We start from the raw sequence: 9,564 nt of genomic DNA on the forward strand, positions 1-9,564 counted from the left end.
GGCTTTAAGATGTTTGTCCACAAGGATCTTGACTCGCTCCTCTAGGCGTGCCATTCGGAGGAGCATCTGGTGGCGAAATGCCCTACAGTTGCATCCAGGGTGGGGGGCAGCAGTGCTGGATGTTAAAAAGTGTGGCGGCAGGCGACTGCCTGACCGTGGCATCGTACCACTGGAGCCACCATCCGCAAGTACTCTTGGCAGATGGCCTCCAGTTTCCGGCACCAGGCCCTGGCTGCCAACTTCTTCCGTGTTGGTTTTTCTTGGGAAGGAGGATCTATATTAAGAAAGAAAAAGAATATTGTAACCACTACTCTTAGCAAAACAGTAACACAAAATTCATTCAACACATAGTGACACAGTAGCACTAGCAGAACAGTACATAACATTTGTGGTAAGTATCTATCCTCCCACTTCCTCGGCCTCTAATATTTGTGGGAGTTTCAGGCATTATACTAGCACTATGGACTCCAGTACACAGTACACCAGTCTTCTTCTTATCTCTAGTTTAGCGAAATTGCATAACCTTGTTGTAGCCGGCATGCCAGCTCAGTCAGCTAAGCTTGAACCCAAGACAAACATACGAGTCATGACGCAGACTCACGTTAGTTTTATTTACTACTGTCTGCAGGTGAGAAAGCTCGTATTTTTCTATTACGGGTGGCACTGGCCATACTCTCTCTGTTACATGAAAGGCAATTGCTCAATTTCACTTTCACCCTGCCCTGGCTACTACAAAAATGCAGATTATATATCTGATCCAATGATCATTGCTTATATATGGGACAATGACATAAGGTCAGTAGTTGTCGGTGGTGGGAGTGCTGCTTGGCGGTGATGTGGGGAGGGGGAGGGGCAGGGTGGGGGGTTGTAAACTATGGATCATGGCCTATTACAGGTAAGTAAACATATGAATAAATAAAACTAATTTTGTTGCGAACAGGTGCAGTGCGCACAATGAAATTTATTTATTTTTATGTTTACTTACCTGTATTTGGTCGTAATCCATAGTTTACTACCCCCACCCTGCCCCTCTTCCTCCTCACATCACCGCCCAGCAGCACTCTCACCACCGACCACTACTGCACAAGGTACTTTTTCTTTTGATTGATTGTGTAACCAACAGATAGGCCACCCTTTGCAGGTTGGCTGACACAGTCGAAAATAAATTAACATAGGTAGGGAGTGGTCCTTGGAGTCGGAGGAAGGCGCTTGATAACTATACACAATATATATATGATGTGCTTGCAAACTACTGTGAGTCAACTGTATTCTGAAAATACAACTTATATTCCCCTCGGCTTTGCTACAATGGCGCGGTTTCTTTTACATTCTTTTCAAATTAAGACTCTGCATCCAGTGACAGTCTCCACCTATGCTGTCTACGATGAATACATCCAGGCATCCATCCATTCAAAGTAAATGTCTATCATTCTTCTTAATCTCTCAACAAACCTTAGTTTGTTTTACCAACAACAACCCATGCGGCCACTCCTTCCTTGCTTGCCTTGGCTTTGTGTTTGACCCAAACCCCGCTGATGAATCTTGCTATCCAGTATCCACCCATAATGTGTTGCCCACCCAGGCAGGCATCTTCTTTCACCTTCCACCCATCCTTCAACAACCCATGCATCTGATTCCTATCAGCCACCAATGCATGCTTCCAACGTATCCTTCTCTGCCAGTCATATTACATCTCACCCATCCTTCCTCCTTCCACCCTTCTTTCCCTTTTTGTTCAACACATCTATCAAGGTCATCTGATCTGACTTTTAGTCTTCTCCATAAAACTTTCACAGCTGAGTTGGAGTCAGATAGAAGAGGCCATTGGTTACTCAACTCACGCTGCTAATGCTATTGCTAATGCATTGCTAATGCTAAGTAAAGGGTGTCTTCTTCAACAATAATGTTCACTACAACTTCATACTTAATAAGTCTCAACAGTACAGTGAGTGAAGTGAACACCCTTCCAGCTAGTGTAATGTCAATAAGTAATGAATATAACTTACCACCGACTGCCACTGCTGCTGGCTCACCCCCTGTATTCCTGCAGGTGCCGCATCTCCTACCCCCTCTGGAATGGCCGCATCGCCATCGCCGCTGGCCCAGCCGGCACTGATCGTCGGTAGTATGCCTAGAAAAAACATTAAACATTTTTAGATGCCTGTACACCTCCCCCTATTTATTTGTTTTCACTAGAAAGATTGAAAAAAAGGTAATAAATATATACACAACATACATCACTAGTCCAAATCGGGTACTAGACTAGAGTCAGTAGACACTAGTAGTGTTATGGTCCCTTGGGTCATTAAAGTCTACTCTACTCTTTGCATAGTTAGCCTGAGCCAAGCAACCATTTTAGCTTCATGTATTTTGCGCATGTTACCTCGCAGCTTGTTGTGCAGTAAGACGCCTTTGAGCCCACATGAGCTCATACAGCTACTGTCTAAGCGTTGCGTACAAGAGGTCGAAAAACAAGCCACTTTGTTATGGAGTTCGGTTAATCGATATTGCTTAGCCATAACATGTTACACTTTTTGGCATGACTGACAAATGCCAAAAAGCGCACCATTTTTCTCATAACAGGCGGAAGATTCCCTTCTACGAACCATAGATTTTCAGAGCTTATGATGCATGTAACCAGTACTTCTACGTTCTACGGTGAGGGGTCTCCCAGAATTCGCACAGATCTTTTGTCTTCTATGCACTTGTACCAATGTTTATTGTTTTAATCTTATGCATTTTGCTGTTGGAGCTGGCTGTAGTATACTGAATTTTATAGAACAACGTACAGAGCTTGTTAGTTAAAAATAAACCTTTTGAACTTACACATAGACTCTGTGGTATTTGGTGTGGTGGTGGACTTACACGAGTGAGTGAGCAAAAGGGTGTTATGTTCTGGGTTGTGTAATCATTGGGTATCTTCGGGTGGGGGTTCGGGGACCTAATGAGACACTAAAGCTAGTCTGTCAGGTGATTGTGGGTTCTGACTGAGGTGTGAGGAAGGTCCAAACTCCCATCACCAACATCCTATTTTCTTGTGCATAGTTCTGTATGTGGCTGTGCAGAATCCCCACAACAGTAGTAGTATGTACTATATCCTATCAAAAATAGTCAAATATCTGGTTGGGCATTTTGTTGCTGGGAATTGTCAAAGCCTCAAGTTTAAGAAAACTAGAAGAGGACAACCCAAAGGACTGGACTCTGTGGCTAGAGCTATTAGTCAATCTGAGTTTTATTCAAAACCTTAAATAAAGAGTGGCCAATTGCGCAAGCTTAGCCACAGACAGACTAATAGTAGTAGTACAGAGAGTCATAGCAGAGGAAGTTTGAACTTAGAGGTAGGGATAACCAGAATTTAGAAACAGATGGTCAAGATCAAAGAAGTTTTTGTAAAAAATAGAATTAGGAAGTGGAACCAGAATTAATAGTTCGGAAAAAATAAGGTGCAGTAAAAGGTAGGGAAATATAATTGTTAATATTAACCACTGGAGGACTTACAGGGGCCAGCAGCAGAGCCCTCGGTAGAAGAGCAGTCCTCTGGTTGTCTCGCCGACTCGGACCCCGTCTTCTTGCCCCTGGGTGCTGCTGATCATGTAAGATATAATAAAGAAAGAGACAAACATTAATGATTGTTGTGAAACAATTACATTATTTTAAAAAAATGCTCAAAAAACATTTTAGGAAACAACAATTGCAATAAAATTGACCTATTTAATCAGATCGACTACTGGCTTGCGGGATTCACGGACCATTTACTTATTTATGAACACTAATCCAGTGTTCCATTCTGATTCCAGAATACTAACTAAGCCTAAGTACCACCTGACCAAGCCCACCTATTCCAGACGGGCCAATTGTTCACTAAGTCTGCATTTCTATTTATATTAGCCCTAAAAAAGATGGAGGACACATGCATAAATTTATGCATACACCAAATTGTTGGTTGGTTGCGTCTGATATTCTGCTACTGACTGACACGGCTAAGCCTACCACTCACTAAACAAACTACAAAAGGTTGTACTAAGGACTGGGGTAAGCAACTCTCAGTGACAGAGGATGCGTCACGCAGACCGCTAAAAAATTATCAACTAATACTAACTAAACCTAGTATCAATCCATCAACCACTATTTGAAAGGAGGACAAAGGAAGGACTAGAGTCTATCTAGCAATAGCATTACCTAACTTAAGTTCTCTGAAGTAAACACTTATATAATATTCAGCCCAAGCAAACGCAAAGTTGCAAACAAGTAAGAGTAGCGACGGGAACCTCTGTCCTACAATCACAGAAGATTTTGAAACGTAATTTACCTGCAATGTAAGCAGCAGTATTCTTGTTATTCATAAAAAAATTATACACAATACTTATGCTACTATATATTAGCTACTCACCAAGCCCCACAACTCAACAGTGTAGGGTAGGGTACCCAGAGCCTGACCTGCCGCCTGCTGCCAAGGTCAAGGGAAGGTGGCGCTGCACAAAAAAAAAAAGGGCGGCCACCTCTGCCTCGCAAAAAAGCTGCCGGGCCTGCACCCCTGCAGGGCGCAGTCTGCCGCAAGGCAGGAGGCTCTTGGGCCCAGGGGCCTTGCCCTTGGAGCCAGTAGTGCTACCCTTCGCCATGGTTCTGGGATGTGTGGGAGGCGAAAAAGAAAAGTTAGAAGGAAAAAATAAAGTTAGGGGAAGAAGTAGGAGCTTAAAGAAGGAAGTAATATAAAACAGTAGAAAAGTAAAAAATACAAAGTAAAAGTAGAAATAATATGCAAAATAAAAACTTAGGGACAGAGAGAGATAGATAATAAATAAAAAAAATCAGAAAAACAGTGTAAAAAACTAAGGATTGCAAGGATTGAGGGAGGATAGAAAAGCAGGCCCAGAACCATAGCAGTGAAAAACAAGATGGCCGCGCCCATCACGACCGCGTGGGTAAGTTTGCACGATATTTTCCCCCGAGCACGCAAAAAGCATTGCGAACAAGTAAAATGCGTTCCCGAACATGAATATACGCGACCCGGAACAGGAAATAAGGCATCGCGAACGGGCAGGACAATTGAAAAACAAGATGGCCACGCCCGTAGGCGACAGCATGGGCAAGTTCGCGACATACTATCCCCCAAGAACGCAAACAGCATCCCGAACATGCACAACATGTTCCCAAACAAGAAAAACGCATAGCTACGTGTAGCTCGCGTAGCGCTTTAACATCTTTGCGTAGCTTTGCGTACCGCGACTACGCAAACTACGCCCAGGGTACTTGACCTACCCATGCGAGTGAGGTACCATTTTTAGTGGGAGACCTGGGGGAACGCTGGGTGGTAGGATATTTGTGGATCCACACAGATTCCAGAAATTTCCCACACAGAAATTTGAGAAAAAAATGATTTTTTCAGCTAAATTTGAGGTTTGCAGGGGATTCTGGGTAGGAAAACGTTGGGCGACCCACTCAAGCCATACCTCCCTAGACTCCCCTTGGTCTCTAGTTTTCAGAAATGGGTGGGTTTGGTAGGTTTCCCTAGATGGCTGCTGACTAGGCCTGGGACAAAATTCTGTTCCGTTCGCGGAAATTGCGATAATTTGGCATTTTCTCTGTCCGCAGAAAGCGTGAAAATGTCAAAATTTCCGCATTCCGCAGCTTAGCGATAATTTGTTTCTTGCTCGCGCTGTAAAATAATACATTCTCGCGTGCGCGCGATCGCCTTACCTGAATCACCGCATACGCCGACAAGTTTTCCCCATCCGGTCGCGTTCTCCACGAGATGTTGGATTGTTGGTAGCCATTTGCGCTGTCTTGCGACAGTTCGCGCCCGCAGTAACGTGATGCGTCGCGCGATCACATCTTTCTTCTCGCGATCATGCACCGCGAGACAAGTGAAAACAAGATGGCCGCGCCCGCAAGCAACCGCATGGGTAAGTTGGCGAGCCGCGACCACGCAGAAAATACCGCGAACGGGCGGGAAAAAAACTTCCGCATCTTTGCGATATTTCCGCGTGTTTGCGGAGATTTTTAACATCTTCACGATAATTTGCGAACGTGAATTTCGCAAATTCCGCCCACCCCTAATTTTCGCGATAATTTGCGAAAGTGATTTTCGCAAATTCCGCCCACCCCTACTGCTGACCCTGGGACCAAAAACGCAGATGCACCCTATGTATCCAAAAATAACCTGGTTTTGCAAGGGAAGTCACATGAGTTTTTGGTCCCGGGCTTGGAGGCCATGTAGGGAAACCTACCAAACCCCCACATTTCTGAAAACTAGAGACCAGGGGGAGTCCAGGAGAGTATGGCTTGTGTGGATCCCCAACGTTTGTCTACCCAGAATCCCCTGCAAACCTCAAATTTTGATGAAAAAAATCACTTTTTTCTCAAATGTCCATGTGGGAAAGTTGTAGAATCACCGGGCTGACACATATTTCCTACCACCCAGCATTCCCCCAAGCCTTCTGATAAAAATAGTACCTCACTCATGTGGGTCCCCCAAGTACCCGTTAGAGGCAAGGGCCCAAAACGTACTGTGGAGAAATCAACATTACCTATCACAAAACATTCTGGTTTTGCAAGGGGGGTCACCTGGGTTTATGGCCCCGGGCTCGACGGCCATCTAGGGAAATGTTATATCTCTCTACTCTGTCTATCTATTTACCGTGTCATAGAATACTATGGTTGCTTAGTAACCCATTGTTTGTGTTCATTTTGAATCGTTTGCGGGGGAGGAAGCTTTCACCGTGCTCCTGTCTGCTGTGTAGCTGTGTCTGAATAAATTACATTCAGAATCACCTGCGTCGGAGTAGTCAATTACTACAATTATTGTGGCGACGATCGAGTGCTACACAGTCACATTTCGGACTACGCGCGCAAAGCTGAGTGACAAGCTCTTTGTTAAGACGGATTGCGGTAAGACTATTTATTTATTTAGAAAGGATTACCACGTTAGACTTTCACCGCAAAGTCTTCACAGACTGAATCGCGCAAAGAGGCTGATATAATCAAGTTTCAAGTAACAAGAAGTTTTAAAGATGTAAATCAGGAAACCTACCAAACCCACACATGTCTGAAAACTAGAGACCCAGGGGAGTCTAGGGAGGTATGGCTTTCATGGGTACCCCAACGTTTTCCTACCCAGAATCCCCAGCAAACCTTAAATCCAGCTGAACAAAAAGTACTTTTTTCTCAAATTTCTCTGCTGGAAAGTTCTGGAATCTACGTGGATCCACACATTTCCTACAATGCAGCGTTCCCCCAGGCCTTCCGATAAAAATGATACCTCACTCGCGTGGGTGGGTCAAGTACCCGCGACAGGCAAGGGCCCAAAACGTATTGCGGAGAAATCAAAATGATCTATCACAAAACAACCAGGTTTTGCAAGGGGAGTCACCTGGGTTTTTTGATCCCGGGCTCGGCGGCCATCTTGGGAAACCTTCCAAACCCACCCATTTCTGAAAACTAGACACCTGGGGGAGTCCAGCAAAGTTTGGCATGTGTGGGTCCCCAATGTTTTCCTACCCAGGATCCCCAGCAAACCTAAAATTCAGCTGAAAAAAATCACTTTTTAAAAAAAATTCTGTGTGGGAAAGTTCTGGAATCTACGTGGATCCACAGATTCCCTACCACCCAGCGTTCCCCCAGGTCTCGCGATCAAAATTATGGCTCACTCACGGGAGTGGGTCAAGTACCCGCGACAGGCAAGGGCCCAAAACGTATTGAGGAGACATCAAAATTACTTATCACAAAACAACCTGGTTTTACAAGGGGGGTCACCTGGGTTTTTGGCCCCGGGCTCAGCAGCCATATCGGGAAACTACCAAACCTACACATTTCTAAAAACTAGATACCCAGGGGAGTCCAGCAAGGTATGGCTTGCGTGGATCCCCCAACATTTTCCAACCCAGAAATTTAGCTGAAAAATCACTTTTTTCTCAAATGTCTGTGTGGGAAAGTTCTGGAATCTACATGGATCCACAAATTTCCTTCCACCCAAAGTTCCCCCAGGTATCCCAATAACAGTGATACCTCACTCGCGTGGGTCAAGTACTCGTGACAGGCAAGGGCCCAAATCGTATTGAGGAGACATCAAAATTACCTATCACAAAACAACCTGGTTTTGCAAGGGGGGTCACCTGGGTTTTTTGCCTTGGATTCAGCAGCCATCTAGGGAAACTACCAAACCGACACATTTGTGAAAACTAGACACTCAGGTGAGTCCTGCGAGGTAAGGCTTGCGTGGATCCCGCAACGTTTTCCTACCCAGAATGCCCTGAGCTTTACAAGGGATTCTGGGTAACAGAACCTAGTGAGAGCCACACAAGTCTCCCCATCCTGGATTCTCCTGTGTCTAGTTAAAAAAAAATATATGTTTGCTATGTTTCCCTAGATGCAGGCTGTGCTAAGAGAGACCCAAAAATCAACAGGTAGGCACATTCCGAAAAAAAGTCAGTGCCTAGTGGGCTTTCTGCCGCCCTAGGGAGTGGAAAATCGGAGGCTATTGCCCTGATATGCCCCCGAGGGGGGTAGAAAGAATGTGGCTATTCTATTAGGGGGTCGGGGGCATTGGGAAACCCATTCTGGTCAGCCGCCACCCCTGCGTATAAAAAATCCTGCATAATCGCTGGTGCATAGTGTGCTTTCTGCCCCCCTGGGGGGCAGATCAGGGGCTGCTGCCCCCATTTGCCTGCTAGGAGAGGCATAAAGACTGTGGCATCTTTTTGGGGTGGGTGGGGGCATTGGTTTGCCCATTCTTGGCAGACCTCACCCCGAACTTTGAACAAAAAAATCCCTGGTGGCTAGTGGGCTTTCTGCCCTCCCTGGGGGTGCAGATGAGGTGCTATTACCCCATCTGCCTCCGGGGGGGCAGAAAGACTGTTGCCTTTCATTTTTGGGGTGGGAGCATTGACATACCCATTCTGGGCAGCCCCCACCCCTACCTATATAAAAATAAATCCCTGGCGCTTAGTGGGCTATTGCCCGCATCTGCCTCCTGGGGGGGCAGAAAGTTTTTTGTTTTCTTGAGTGGTAGGGTGGGGGCATTTGCATGCCTATTCTGGGCAGCCCCCACCCGGGCCTATACAAAGAATAATCCCTGTCATATAGGGTACTTTCTGTCCACCTGGGGGGAAGATTGGGGGCTACTTGCCCCATCTGCCCCCCGGGGGTCAGAAAGACTGGAATGTTGTGGGGGGGACGAGTGGGGGCATTGGCATGCCCATCTTGGGCAACCCCCACCCCTAAATTTATTGAGGGGAAAAACCCTGGTGTCTAGTGGGCTGCCTGCCCCCCGGGGGGGCAGATTGTGGGCTACTGTCCCCATCTGCCCCCAGGGGGACAGAAAGACTGTAAATGTGCTGGGGGTGGGGGCATTGGGCATATTGGGCAGCCCCCACCCCTAATTATAATCAACAAAATCACTGGTATGTTGTGGGGTTTTTGCCCCCCGGGTGGCAGATTGGGGGCTACTGCCCCATCTGCCCACCATGGGGCAGCATGACTGTCATTTAATTGCGGGTGGGGGCATTGACATGCCCATATTGGGCGGCCCCCACCACTATTTCACAGTATAAAACATCTGGTATCTAG

At 46.1% G+C, this 9,564-nt stretch overlaps 1 pseudogene; it reads left to right on the forward strand.

Moving 5' to 3' along the window:
• The first annotated feature begins 8,785 nt into the window (after positions 1–8,785).
• On the forward strand, positions 8,786–8,865 carry LOC146776082 (small nucleolar RNA SNORA17; annotated as a pseudogene).
• Positions 8,866–9,564: the final 699 nt, after the last annotated feature.

The sequence above is a fragment of the Triturus cristatus genome, chromosome 12, assembly GCF_964204655.1.
Source record: "Triturus cristatus chromosome 12, aTriCri1.1, whole genome shotgun sequence".
Lineage (NCBI taxonomy): Eukaryota > Metazoa > Chordata > Amphibia > Caudata > Salamandridae > Triturus > Triturus cristatus.